Source organism: Vidua macroura, chromosome 11, assembly GCF_024509145.1.
Source record: "Vidua macroura isolate BioBank_ID:100142 chromosome 11, ASM2450914v1, whole genome shotgun sequence".
Taxonomy (NCBI): domain Eukaryota; kingdom Metazoa; phylum Chordata; class Aves; order Passeriformes; family Viduidae; genus Vidua; species Vidua macroura.
Genome location: NC_071581.1, coordinates 1,430,614 through 1,445,257, shown reverse-complemented (window position 1 = coordinate 1,445,257; position 14,644 = coordinate 1,430,614). Strand labels below are relative to the sequence as shown.

The 14,644-nt window shown below is 40.0% G+C and overlaps 1 long non-coding RNA gene across 1 annotated transcript; it reads right to left on the bottom strand.

Annotated features, from left to right (window-relative positions):
* Window positions 1-5,595: 5,595 nt before the first annotated feature.
* Window positions 5,596-14,297, bottom strand: LOC128812850 (uncharacterized). The gene is made up of 6 exons (XR_008438851.1): window positions 14,155-14,297; window positions 10,712-10,777; window positions 8,725-8,803; window positions 7,522-7,597; window positions 6,720-6,847; window positions 5,596-5,700 (listed from the first exon to the last, which is right to left on the bottom strand). It is a non-coding gene; the product is annotated as an uncharacterized LOC128812850 (long non-coding RNA).
* Window positions 14,298-14,644: the final 347 nt, after the last annotated feature.

Sequence of the window (14,644 nt, the reverse complement as noted above, 5' to 3'; positions counted from 1 at the left end):
AAAAAGCACAGTAAACAAAGATTTAATCATTCCCTCCAACGTGGAGAAAGGGGGCCCATTCTAAATACCCTTAATATGAAATTAATTCCAAGAATGAGGAATGTCTCTGACATCTCAGTCACCGTTTTTCAGTTTGTAAATTATGAGGTGTTCACTCCTCTCTGGGGCCTGAGCTTTTAATCCCACAAATGTCCATTATAAATCCTCTGTTTACTTAGGAGTATAATAGGTGAACTCATAGCATCTTTTGCTACAATAAATCTGCAGGCTCAGACAGAATGCTCATGATTACCTTCTAAATTCTTTCAAGGTCATTCTACATGATTTCATGCTACATAACATCCTTTCTCAGTCAATTTCACACTGAGAAAAGATCATGTAATCGTTGATTTTTCCCTGCTGGTATTCCTGAATTCCATCACATCACCCCACCACATGCACACTCTAATACATCATATTTTAGTCATTTGATTCTAAGCTCTTGTGTAGAAACCGAAAATTCAAAAAAACCAAATATGCTAAGAAAAAAAAAAAAAGCTTATTTGAAGATTAGATCGAAAAAAAAAAATGAGAAGAAATGGGTGCTTCTTCCAGTAGAAGAAGCATCACTGGAAGTAGATAAATGCAGAAAAAGCCACACTTCAAATTGCAGAGGAATTTAAATGTTAAACAGCCAAATGTAGATGGAATGTTTGTTTGAGATGTTTCTATTAGCAAATGCTCTTCATGAATTATTCAGCATCAAAACAAGACATGAATGCCTGAAAGAGCACAGAGAGCCAGTCCTGCATGTGGTTCCTCCAGCATTCTGGCATGAAAGGAGTGCAGAAGGTGCTAATAATATTTCTCTCAAGAGAAAGAGAGAGGATTCCTGCAAGAAATATTCACAGGCTCTGACAAAAATTAGCTGCTTGATTTCTACTGAATTTTATTGCCTCAGGTGACTCATTATTTCAATGACCTCCTGTCTATGCAGAGATTTAAGATTAATGGATTAAATTCCCTAAATTCTTGGCGAATGTATTAGCTAATAAGATACGGCTATTTGCCATTTGATTAAAAAATCTTAAGAGTTCATTTTATCTTTTTATAAAGACCAGAATTATCTTATTTTTGTGCAAATACCCTGCCTTGGGAATAACAGGAACAATGACCCTCCTGATGTTCTCCTAATGTGCTACTGCCATTCCTCATTGAAAAAGCACAACTGTTTGTGTCATGGAATGAGAGAATCACAGAGACTGATATTCTCATCTCATATCCTGAAAGGAAAGGGATCCCCAGGATCATGGATCCATCCCTGTCCCTGCCCAGACCCCCCAACAATCCCCCCAGGATCATTGATCCAGCTCCTGTACCTGCCCAGACCCCCCAACAATCCCCCCAGGATCATGGATCCAGCCCCTGTCCCTGCCCAGACCCCCCAACAATCCCCCCTGTCCATCCCTGGTGTCCAAAGGCTCCTGGAGCTCCGGCATCCTCGGGGCTGTGCCCATTCCCTGGGGAGCCTGGGCAGTGCCAGCACCCTCTGGGGGAAGCAGAACCTTTCCCTGCTCTGCAGCCTGAGCCTGCCCTGGCCCAGCTCCAGCCACTCCCTGGCCCAGAGCAGAGCTTGGAGCTGCCCCTGGCCCAGTGCTATCAGCCTCTCCTTGGGTGGCCCCTTCAGGCCCTTCACCATCTTCATGGCCTTTTTTGGAAACTCTCTAATGGCTTTAGTGTCTTTTTTTTACCTCATGGTGCTGAGAGTTGCCCCAGCCTTCAAGGTGAGGCTGCCTCAGCCCAGAGGGACAATCCCTCCCTGGGCTGGCCAGTGCAGCTGGGCATCATCCCCCAGGACAGAGATGTCCCTCCTGGCTCCAGGGTACTGCTGACTCAGATGCACCTGGCCATCCACCAGGACCCCCGGGTCCCTTCCCATATCCACTCCCCAACCTCTCACCCCCAGTCTGTCTGTACCTCCAGGGTGCCCCACCCAATTTGCAGAATCTGGCACTTTCCCTTGTTGAACATCACACCACTGGTAATTCACAGCCCTCTCATTGGTCAGCATCTCTCTCCAGGGCCTCCCTGCCTTCCAGTCAACAACTCCTTCCAATCTAGTATCATCTGCTAATTTACTTGATATTCCTTCAGGTTGTAATAATGGTTGGGTAAAAATGAAATTATTTCACTTTCCATGGGACTACCTTAGGAATGGGGCTCTACTCCTGGTGCTGTACTACTCACGCTGTTTTTTATTCACTTCTTGACATACCTAAGCAAAACTGATACCAGACCTGTCTGTGGAACATCTCTCTGTGTGAGGGAAGACATTTCTCCCCAGCCTAAGAAACCAGTCCTTCCACAGGGTATTTCTCAGCTTTGATGACAAGTTTAGGAACTCTCAGAGCTGGCACTTGTAGATCATCCTGTTTAGTAGCAACCAACAGATTTAGCTAAACCCTTTTTAGAACCCATTTACACTTCCAGGCTCCACAGACTCATATGGCAATAAATTAAACTTAACAACGTGCTGTGGAAAAGGTAGTTCCTTTTATCTGCTTGAGACCAGGAGATGTATTTGGGATAGTCTGTAAGTCTGGGACAGTCTTTTCATCTGTAATTTAAGGACAGATTATCAATAGCTTTCAAATATATCAGAAAACAGTATTTTAACTAAATGAAGGACAGAACTCAAGTCTTTGGTGACAAACAAATAGCAATTCCAACACCCCATAGCAAACATTTAACTCCACAAGTTGCATTTTCTCCCCTTCAGCACAGGGGTGTGCTCTGAATAAAAAGTATTGTATTTTCTATTGATTTCCACAGTCAAAAAATTATTTTCTAAAGTGTTCTAAGTTGAAGACTGCCCTCCAGAGCAGACAGATGTGAGCCTTGGATACACAATGACATAATGGAATGGCAACTCTGCCAGCCACTAAAATCCAACTGAGCTTATCACAGCTTCAGAGAGCCAAGGTCTGAGGGGCTGCAGGTGCTGCTGACAACAGCACCCAGTGGGTGACACCTTCAAAGCAGACTGGAGAGTTCCAGTGCAACACCACAAATTTGACTGCAGCCACCCCAGCTGATCCATGTCTTCTCCTGCCTGGATCCTCCAGGAACCTCTGCGATAGTCACACTGCTCAAATATTAATAAAGAAAAGTTTATGAATAAGACATTTTTAAGACTGTTGTCTTTCAACAGTTGTTTTCATATGTTAAAGTAGATTAAAGAAATAACAGCAGAGGTTTAATGGAGCAGAAATTTATATTCTCAGGATGATGGGGAAAGTACAATCGTTGCCCATTTTATTATCTGGATACATCAAGCACACATTTTTAAAACCATGAATATTTGAGTTAAAACTACAATTGAAAAAAAGCAGGACCATTCAAATTGTCTGAGGTTCATTTAGAATCATAGAATGGTTTGGGTTAGAAAGGATATTGAAGATAATTTGGTTCCATCTCCTGCCATGGCCAGGGACACCTTTCACTGTCCCAGGCTGTTCCAAGCCCCAGGGTCCAAGCTGGCCTTGGATCCAGGGATCCAGGGCCTTGGCAAGGGATCCAGGAACAGCCACAGCTTCTCTGGACACTCTGTGCCAGGGCCTCCCTACCCTCCCAGGGAACAATTCCTTCCCAATATCCCATCTAAATTTCCCCTCTGGCAGTTTGAACCCATTCTGCCATTCTGTCCTGTCACTCCAATTCCTGAAGAATTGTCCCTCTCCATCTTCCCTGTAGCCCCTTCTCATACTGGAAAGCTGTCATCAGGTCTCCACCTAACCCTTTTTTCCCCCAGGCTGAACAGCCCAATGTTGTCAGCCTGTCAAAAATTTGGAAATCAAGAGTGGTTTCAATCTGGTAACTGATGTGATCCATTGTGGTATTTACTGGGAATATTTCTTAAGAGTCCTGCCTGGATTAAAGCATTTGCAGGACCAGCACATTCACTGAGTGATCAGAGATCACAACTGATGACAAACACTACCCCTGGATGTGTAGAGTACGAAGGATGTAATTTATACTAATTCCTTTGGCATTTTTTGTTGTCCTTGACTTTGGTCCTGGAAGGGAGGGATGCTTTGCAAATGCAGCAGTCAGATTATCTTTTCTGAGCCCTGTCAGCTTCCTAGAGCTGGAATTACAGCAGAGATTTCTGTTCCTGTAGAAAATTAAGAGATGCATAAGAAATGTACAGAGAAATCTGTACTGAGTATATTATTAATCTGCATTCCAAATCAATTTTAGAAATATACTCCTGCTATGTCAGAGACACATTCTATACTGAAATTCAGTGTTGGAATAGGTACATTTTGAGGTAGAGTCCTGAACACACAAACAAACAGACACCACTATTCCTCTCAGAGCAGGGGCTTTCATTGCTCATCCCATCAAATCTCCCACTGCAGTCAATTGTCTCAATCTGATTTACATGTTGACATGAAACTACTGCACACAGAACCCACCAATTAAAGACAGCTTTGTGAAAGATCTGTCTGGAGCCACCGAAACCACTGATGAAGGAATTTGTGCTGTAGATCCTGTGTTATCACACAAGCACATCCCTGGCATTGGTAGAGGGGCAAGGAGGATTAAACCAAATTACTCCATCACAGAATAGATTTATGAATCAAAAATGCTGCAAACTGTGGATGAGAGACCCTGCATGGCAGTGGGAAAACAATTTCCTCCTAGCCAGAAACTCATCTGCAAGCTGAAAAGGATCCTGCTCAAGCTGCAGGAAAAAGAGTGAGTCAATTACTGCTGAAAAGTGGAATTCAACAATTGCTGAGGGTTACAGTTGGAGCAGCAGGTCTTGGGATCGTTCGAAAGGAGGCTGGGAAAAGATAACGCAACAGATAAGGAAGGACAGGTGTTCACTGACATATCAATTCATATTCTGCTGCTATGTAATTTTCTCCCCAGTTTTGAAAAGTGCTTCCTGGAGGTGAATGATTCAAAGTCTCATATTTTACGCACTGGAAGGCAAACCAGGCAGTGTCATAAGGCTGTAACTGTGTGGGCTGCAAAATTAAACCCTGTCCTAACAACTTTAGCTCAGTAAAACCTTTCATAATAATATGGAGCTCTGAAAGTTTTAAGGGGTAAAAAAATTGAATGGTTCTCAGGAGGATTAATTCAACTAATAGAAAGTAATAAGATCACCAGCCCTGGGGAAATTCAGCAAGTTTTCTGTGTTCAGACACTGAACTGGCTCCTTTACAGAGCACACAAAGAATAGGATGTAATTTTCTAAACCTACAGTGAAATTCAAAGTGAAAACTTAACAACATTAAAAACCATGAAGCAGTTCCTGGTAAGGAACTTGATACCTTGCAAAGAAGCAGATGTAACTCCAAATGATTTTGAGAAGGCAAGTAAAAATGTTCTTTTGAAGGCCATCCTTAGCCATGAACAGATGTAACGCCTCCACATCCCCTGGTGATTTCTGCCAAATGTCTGGAAGACAAGTGATTCAAACCATTTCCAGAGAACTCTGGTGATGTATGAGTGCCTGCAGAAATACATCAACCCCTTGAGCAATTATTTCACTTCAGTGCAGTCTGTTCCAGTCTCTCACCAAGTGCTTACCAGAATACACTCCACCATTTGGAACATTTTTTTCTCTCAGTTATCTCTTGCTTTGAAGTTCAATATCTGCAGCTTTCTTTCTGCAGAGCCCGGTTCAAAAGGCAGATCCCAGTGATTCTGTGACAACAGAAGAATGAGCACTCTTAGTAATAAATCTTTGCTTCCCCTCCAGACCACATTCCTGGCATCAGGATGAGCAATGTCTGATATAATTACAAATGCCCAAGGAAGCAGCTGTGGCCAGTTATCAATATTATCATTTCTGAAACAGTTTTGCAGTGATACAGTGAAGGGTTTTCTGTGACTTACCAAGTTTTTCTCTAACTTCCAAAGGAAGCAAGGTACAAGGAAAGAAATTTTATCTCTATTGGTGCTTCAAACAGCATAAAGTTTGAGGATATTGAAGTCAGGCAACAAGATAGAGCATGGAAATGTGCAGTTGTAAAATTCAGCTCCACTTGATGGTCTGGGTTTATAGCAATGCCCAGGTTTGTGGGGCTGCAGTGCAGATGTAGAGCCATTTGGATCTTTGCTTATTTTATTTCTTAGAGTTCAAAGAATTTTAACATTATATAAATGACACCCCTTTGGCTCTTAAATCACTTGGCTGTCTATAATGGCTGTAATAAATGTTTCCTATTCCACTGCTACAAAATACAGCCCGGGCAGTTTTAGCCATTTGGCCATGACACTCACTGGCCTGTGATTCATGACACACTTGTTATTTATTTGCAGAGGCTACAAGGCAAATCTGCTAGATGAGAATAGTTCTTTAATGTAAAGCATTAAATTATAAGCTCACCCTCAGGATTTGACCACCAATAGTAGTAAATGGATGCCCAAGATAACACAGGAGAAGTTACTATTTAAAAATAAGCTGTTTGATATTAAACTTCTTTTATTTTACAGCAGATTTCCAACCCTGTCCCCCTTCTTTCAGTGCTTTAATCTATACCCTTCCCATCCAGGTTTGCATGGATGCTGGGAACAACACTCATCTCATTGGACAGATATGTGTCAGACCATATTCTTTCATATTTTTGCTTTTTTTGTAATTTCAGGGCTTCTAGCTCAGGTGTTCCAATGGCTCCCGTTAATGCAACATTTACAATTGTTACAATTTTAAAAGAACTCACCCATCTATCTTTCTGTAGTGCATGGACTGCAGCTGAGGCACAAGAAGGGTAAGGCTCCAATTTTCAGGCAGCCTTACTCATCCTCTAGTTCAAGGGCTACACCAGCTTTGGAATATTTTTCCTGAGGACTGACAGATGTTTGCAAATTGTTCATGAGCATCCTGAACTGCAAGACCTCCCATCCCACTTAATGATGTTCTGCTCCACCCAAATTTTCCCAGAGCCAAGAGCTGACCTGATGGTTCCCAGCTCATGAATCACAGCAAAAGGAGTACATCCATTCCCCTCTTATAAAGAGCCCAAATAATTTTGCCATCAGTGTAGCTTTTGTACAATTTCAGTAGGAAAAAAAACCAGTTTGTCAAGTTATTCAAGCAAATCAGAATCCAGTAGAACAAAGTGCTATTATTAAGCTAACACAAACCCCCAAACAATCTAAGTCCTGTAAGACAACATTTCAAATCCTTATGGGACACCATAAATTAGGGCTTTTCTTTACTGGTCAGGTTAGAAGGAAACTTGTTTAAATAAACAGTTCAAGTGTTAATAAGACTATTTGATAAAGAAAATATATTCCCAACATCTCAAAACTCCTCACTTTCCATTTTTTCAAAATTACTTTTCAAGCTACAGAATTTTAAAAACCCCTAACAAACAAAGACCCCAACACCTCAAAACATGCAAGTGATCAATATGTTTCAATAATTTAATTCATTCTCTTACTCATTTATTAAAAAACTCCGCAGCAGATACATTGTAAAGCAGCATGTTTATGAACTGAGTCATCTGCTCTTGTTATTACCTAACATTTATCACCAGACAGGGCTCGAGCCTTCCAGGTATGATTCTGAAGCAATAGATGTACGTTAACAGGAAACCTGAAACATTAACACAATGCCATTATCTTGCAAAGCCTGTTGACTGAAGAAGATAAGTATGATTTTTTTTTTTTTTTCCTTGCAAAGAGCTGCAACAAAAATGTAGAAGTTTTCAAGTTTCTGTCGGGTGAGAAATTACTGCAGAAATTTCAATTCTTTCAGTTTCTTCTATATTTGAAGTAAAGCTGAATGTGGAAACAAGACTGGTTTGGCTGTGTTGATGCAGTTGTTATAGAGGTTTTCTACTGTCAGCTGGATGGCTGATGACACTTGGAAATACAGCCAAAATCTAACCCTAGCTAGGGGAAAAAAAACCCTCCAAAACCTCAGCTATTGCAGACTTCTCCCTGCAAAAGGCTCATTCTTTATGGTTAGTTCTAGTAATTCAGTGAGCTCTAGCAACCTGAGAAAGATTTGAAGGGAAGTGACAATTTTCTGCAAGGCCAAGTTTTAAAATTCCCTGGAAGAGGAGCATCACGAACTCCAATCCTTGGGGAATTATTACTTGTCCTAGTGAAAGATCAAGCAACAGATAAATGGAGGCGAACACAGAATTTTTTCTGCTTGAGGACCGAAATGGAGGCTCAATATCTAAATTTAACTGTACCAACTTGTTCCTAGCCCCCTTATCCCAGTCTAGTGATGAACCAAGAGATGCTCCACAGGGAGGCACCAGTGCAGGGTGTGCCATGCTCTGGGGTTTGGGGAGTAGGAAGTGGAGGTGCTCAGGAGTAATCCCAGAACCACAAACAGATGAGGAAACCAGAAATATTGGAAGTCCTGGCCATGACACAAATCTGGCCAAAGACAGAGCACTGCAATCCCTGCTGGCAGGGAGAGGGAGAGGAAGGCACTGCAGGCCATAAAGCAGGAAAACCCCAAAGCACAGGGAATGGAGAGTGATCTGGAAACTCCTGCACTGCCACAGTGAAAGATCTGATGTGCATCGGGATTTGCCTTGCTGGGGCTTCACTGTTCTTACAGATTAACTCACCCTGAGCTGGCGGCTGAATTTCCCAACTGAACGTTAAATTGTTGTTTAACAATTTAAACAGCAGCTACTACAGGGCACAGTTAAATGGAAGAAAATACCAGCACAGCAAACACAAGCAAACTCCGATATTTACCACAGAGAAGTTCTAAAAGCCATCATTTCAGTCATCTCAGACCAGCAGCAGTTTGGAAAACATCCCCATGGAGGATGGTCTGGAGGAACACAGAGATGATACATATTCTCCATAGGAAGTTCTCAGGTATATAAGATTCTAAATATTAGCTAAAAACTGGCCACTATACCAAGAATAGTTACTGAACTTTGATCAATAGCTTTTTTTTTCAAATATTTCTTCAAAATGCATAGGAAGTTTTCATTCCTTTGTTTCTAATTATAGAAAATTGAATTCTATTGTTTTATTTTGTCAGGACATAAAACAAGGAAACAAAGCATTACTTAGAGTATTATGCCTCGTGGTTTTTTTTTGGTTTTTTTTTTGTTTGTTTGTTTTTGTTTTTTTTTTGTTTTTTTTTTTAAGGGATGGAAAGTTGTTGATAATATTCAGAATAGCTTAGTGTAAAATTAGGTTAAATGTGAATGACAGTTTGATTTCAGCAGCACAATCATTCCTCCAGCAGTTCCCACACAGATCCTTCAAAATTACCACTCACTGGTAATCACATTATTGAAATCCATATCTATGAGCATTTCTCCTGCAAATAATGGAGAAATGAAGTTAGAAAGCAGTTGATCTTGTAGTACATCATCCAAATTGAATGTTGGAAACCTTTGTAGGAAGTTGAGCATTCTGGCCAAATTCTGCCAAATTCTACAAACTTCTCTATTTGCAAATCAAGTGTAAAACTATCTTAGATTTAGGATCCCAGCCAGAGCTAAATGTAAGGATCAAAATCTAATACATGTGTTTTATAAATCTTTTATTTATTTGTGGGTTACTTCTTTAAATTTCTATGGTCTCAGTGTGGCTGAAGACAGAGTGGAGATCCTGCTGCTGCACTCTCCATCACACAAGCCTGTCCATTTTGCTTTTTCCAGCAGTGTGAAGCCAAGTTAACATTTCTCACTGTGAGCAAACCTATGTGAAGTGCACTTAAAACTAATTTTTAAATTGCGCTTCATGGAGATCCCAGCTTTGAGTTCTGTAACAATCTTTCCCCAGAAAATCTCTCCAATAACAAGCAAATTCACTTAAGGATGTGCCTTGTTTAATTCCAATTTGACAATAGTAATGTCTGACACAGAATTTTTTTTTTTTTTTAATCAAAGGTAAGAAAAATACAACTGTCATGTGCCTTGATGGGATTAGAGGCACCAGAGCACTGCAAAGGACATTTTAGAACCATCCTGACCCACTCCTCCCAAAGAAACTAGAAACACTTACATTCTCAATTTGAGAAAACCAGAATATTTTAGTCAAATTTGGCCTATCCACAGTGTATTGGGGATGGTATTTTGCAACAAGGTGGCGTCACTTCACTGGAGTAATGTGCTACAATGAGAAATTCCATATAAAGAAAGCTGGTGATAGGAGATGTAGTTACTGTGAAATTAGGTGATTAGTGAAGGAAAGTGGCAAGTTTGTACATGATACAGGCATCTGCCTTCCTTCCCTTCCTTTCCATCTGAAATTAAGGTCAAAGGTATCAATTATATTGGTGGAAAAATTGCATCCTGACCAATTTCTTGTTTTGATCACTTGGAGTCTAAATTATTCACTAAATTACATGTGGTATCCTTACAGAAATGAAGAGTAATGTAATGCTCTGTGTGCTTTTCTGAATGAATAATCTGTACAACAGTTAACTTTCCTTGCAGATCTTGAGATAAATTCAAGTGATAAAAGAGTATCTGAGATTCTTCATATGTCTGAGAATTAAGTCTGAGTTACCTGTCCCTAGCTCATCCTTTGGTAGAGCTCTGCAGGTGAGATTCAGATCATGTTCTGTGTTTTAATATAAAATCAAAATTAGAAATTAAAAGGTCCCAGTTGTTCCGTCCTTCATCTGTCGCTATATGACCATATGTGTGACAGCTTGGAAGGGAAATTCGTTGCTTCTTTCTTACATTACACCTATTATTTAAAAATCATTACTCCCTACCTTGAGATCTAGATGGAAACAGTTCATAAGCCAGGATTCAGATCTATGTCCAGACTTCCTCTATTCCTGCAAGTGTAACACATAAATAAGGTTATTTCTTGTTGCTTCCTTGGCAAATTCTGCATGAGTTTTCCCAATAATCCCATGGTTATCCCCAAACATTCTCAGTCATTCTGACAGGGGGTTGCACAGGGATAAGAGGGAGCATGGAAAAGTTCTGTGAGTGGAAGTTCATCAGCCATAAACTTAAAAAGGGGAGACAGAGGAGGACTCTTGCTCTGTCTGATGCAGGACCACCAGCAGCAAAGCACAATTGTTCAGCTCACGACAAACATAGGCAGATCCAAGTGAATCCAGACAGGAACTGCTCTGCCTCCCAGTCATTCCTTGCAGCAGTTCTGGGCTCTCAAGTGTCACATCAAGCCATCGATACAACCCTTCCTTATCACAAAACCCTCTCATATTGATAAAGCCTATCTTCTGCTTTCAACTGCTGGACTCACTTAATGAATATTTAAATTGCACAGTCCAGGAGAAAGTCTTTGTGATCATTCATACAATGCATTTTATTTTACTTATTTCACTAGGAAAGGTAATATTCTTATCTGAACTGTTGTTCTATGTGTTTATTAATTAAAATCTAATGCTACTTGAGTAATGTTAAGTTTCAACTCTTTCCTTCAGTGCATTACAAAACAGCAGGTTCTGATTGTTCATATGAATGTGGATATATCCACAAAGCCAGAATACTAGATGAATCTATAATATGTCAAGGACCCTCCCTAATCTCTGAATTAAAAACAAAAAAAAAGCCAACTTCACTGATTTATTTACAGTGATAAACTTTAAATTTTATCTCCACAATTACTATATGAACCCCAATTGAATAATTAATTCTTTTCAGAGTATATTTCCCATTTTGCCTATAAGATAACTTGTCCAATAGAATTATGACAGAAAATACACCTGTTTCATAAAGAAAGCTCACCGGACTGTAATCTCAGAATATTAGAGAATTAAATACCCATTTTCTGTGATTTCTCTGCCCACAGTAACAGCAAAACTGAACATCTGAATGCTCCAGAATAGAAAGCAAAATCAAAGTCTATCCTGGTCTGATGACTCATTAGAAAAAATAAATAACTACAATGTGCACCTTTTATTGCCCAGTGTCCTATAAATCCAGTAGAAACTCCAGGAAATATTCCATGAGTTTTATTTTGCTACAGGTGGAGCAGTAGGCAAGACCTGCACTCCTTTTTTTCAGGGAAGGGATCCCTTTACTTCTCTGGCTGCACAGACAATCAGCTGTGCCCTTCTCTCTCTCCTCCCCTTCCCATGCCTTCAAGCAGATTAATTGTTTGAACTATATTTTCCATGATACCTCCCTTTTGGGGCACCCACATTAACATTAGTTCTGAAAAAATCCATGTCCTCAGTAAAAAAACATGCAGGAAAACAATCGTAGAATCACAAGCCTCCAGGCCAAGCACTGGGGACATCAGTTGCCCTATGAGAAGAAGGTGCTGGAAGATACTGCATTTCAACACAGAGCAGTGCTGAGGAATTCTCAGTGTGGCTGACATTCCCCAGATATTTGTCTTTTCACTTAGTTCAGGGCCTCCTGGGAACTGGTATCCCCACAGACGTCAGTAAGAAAATAAGGCAAGCATTTCAACAACTGCCCTCTGAATGAGAAATGAGTTTCTAGCCAACTCATGCCTCAAAGGCCAATTCCTGCTATATAAAAAATTGCAGCATAAAGAACTGTGGCCATTTGTCTCTTCATGCCTCTGCCATAGAGCAGCCAAGAATGTGCATTCAACATTTTTGAAACAGTTTGCCAAATCATTATGCTGTCACTAAATGGAAACCTTCATTTTCAGGTGTTGCAAATACTAGGAAGAGAAAGCTGCAGAGTGCACTGAAATTCAAGGTGACACCAGAGGGACAGCACAGCACAATTTTCCATACACCCTAGGGAAAACTAAGAAGCTGGCTTCTCAGTCCAGGAGGAATGATGCAAAAACATTCCACACCGTTACAAGACACATACACAATAATAAAAGCTGATTTTGTTCCACCTGAAACGATGTGTGATATGCTTACCTTGTAGATGCTTGCAAAAATCAAATGATGTCATAGGAAAACATTCCCATTTTGACACAGGAAGGCTTGTCCAAAATTCTCAGCTGGATTTTGTCTAGGGTTTGACTGACAGAACATGTTATTTTTTCATTACATCATGGAAAAGTACATGTTTTCTTGCCCAAAGAAGGAACTGTCCCATTAGCTCAGCTCCAGTGGTATTTCAGTCCCTCCATTTCCTCATTTTGTCTGAACCTGTCTCATATCTCTTGAAAACTTATTTGTGTCATAAAAAAATGATAACCAGTTTATGAGAAAAACTTGGCTCACTCATAAATAGCTTTGAAGTTTAAATTATTTAAAAGAGCACCATCGGGTTATTTGTTAGTTGTAAATTTGCTACAGAGTCTGAAATTCATTTCAACAGGTCTCCAGAACAGGTTAATTTCTTTTCTGTAAAACAGATAGTGATGATGATGACGATGATGATGACAATAATAATAAAATTCCATCCATTATCAAATTCAGCAGCCCCAGGTTCAAGTCAGACAGGCCACTTGCAAGCTCTGTCCCATAACACTGGTGGACAAAATTTTCAAGGAAGAAATCTGGGTTTCCATTTCATCCCTCCTTTCTCTCAAATGCATTTTGAATTCTGAACTCAAAAGAGACATGAAGTGCTGGGAACAAAATCAGAATCTGTAGAATTAGGAAAAAAACCCCAACAGAGGTTGGATAGGAGCACAAGACATGCACTAATCCTCTCCTATCCTCCCAAACAGCCCACAGTTATGTCTTTCCCAGGAGACAGTTGTCAGCTTTGTGCTAAACTGTTCCTAAATTTTGAGACTCCATAAGTCCCTGGGGATTCTCTCCCAGTGACAGCCTGCCCAGCCCTTAGAGCAGTTTTCTCTTAATGTCTGATCTAAGCTGTGCTTGTTATGGCATTATTCCCATCATCTCCAGGGTGGATGTGATGAAGTAATGAACACACACCTGCTCTTTTACAATAAAAGTTGTTGAATAATAAAACTGAAACTCTCCTGTGTTTAGTGCTCTTCCCTTTAGGCTAAACAACCTTAATTCATTTATATTTCTATTCAAAAGCTGCTCTGATATCTTTTGAAGCTGTTTTGGGAGCTTTCTTCAAATGGCCCACAAGTACTTGTCCTCCTTGAAGTGCATTGCTCCAGACAGGACACGTTCCTCCAGTTTGCTCTCCCTCATCCTAGAGAGAGGTAAAATATTGCCTCCCATCTCACTCTTAGTCCACAGAACTGTGGGAATTTATAGCTTAGTGCGGATGAGATAGGAAATAAACAGATGAAATAACTGCTCTGCTATTACAGCCTTACCTGCTGTTTTGCTGAGATGTCTCTGTTTGATTCCAAGGATCAAAAGGTATCTTCTTTTTTCTCAGATCTAGAATTGTTTGGAATTTGTTGGAAAATGGCTTTTTCTCCCCTTGACAGAAAATGAATGACACAGTTTTCTTCTTCCTAATTCTTTTCAAAAAGGAAATGAAAATCTTTTGATTGAATAAATTTCATTTATGCCTTAGTAGATCCTTCTGAAATACTCTCTTAACAAAAAGAATCACTTTTTTTCTTCCTCCTTTGCTTATTATTTTATATGAAACACTTATTTTGCCCAAAATATAAAATCACTACTTTTGTATTCCTAATAATACTGGAATTGTTAGAAATATTGTCAAAGCAATTTTGTACAGTTTGATGTCCAAAGAAAGGTTGTAAAATATGTTGCACCTCAAACCTATGCTATGAATTCAACAAGCTCTTAAAATAGCTTGAATAGATCTTCAAATAGAAAAGCACATTAACAAAA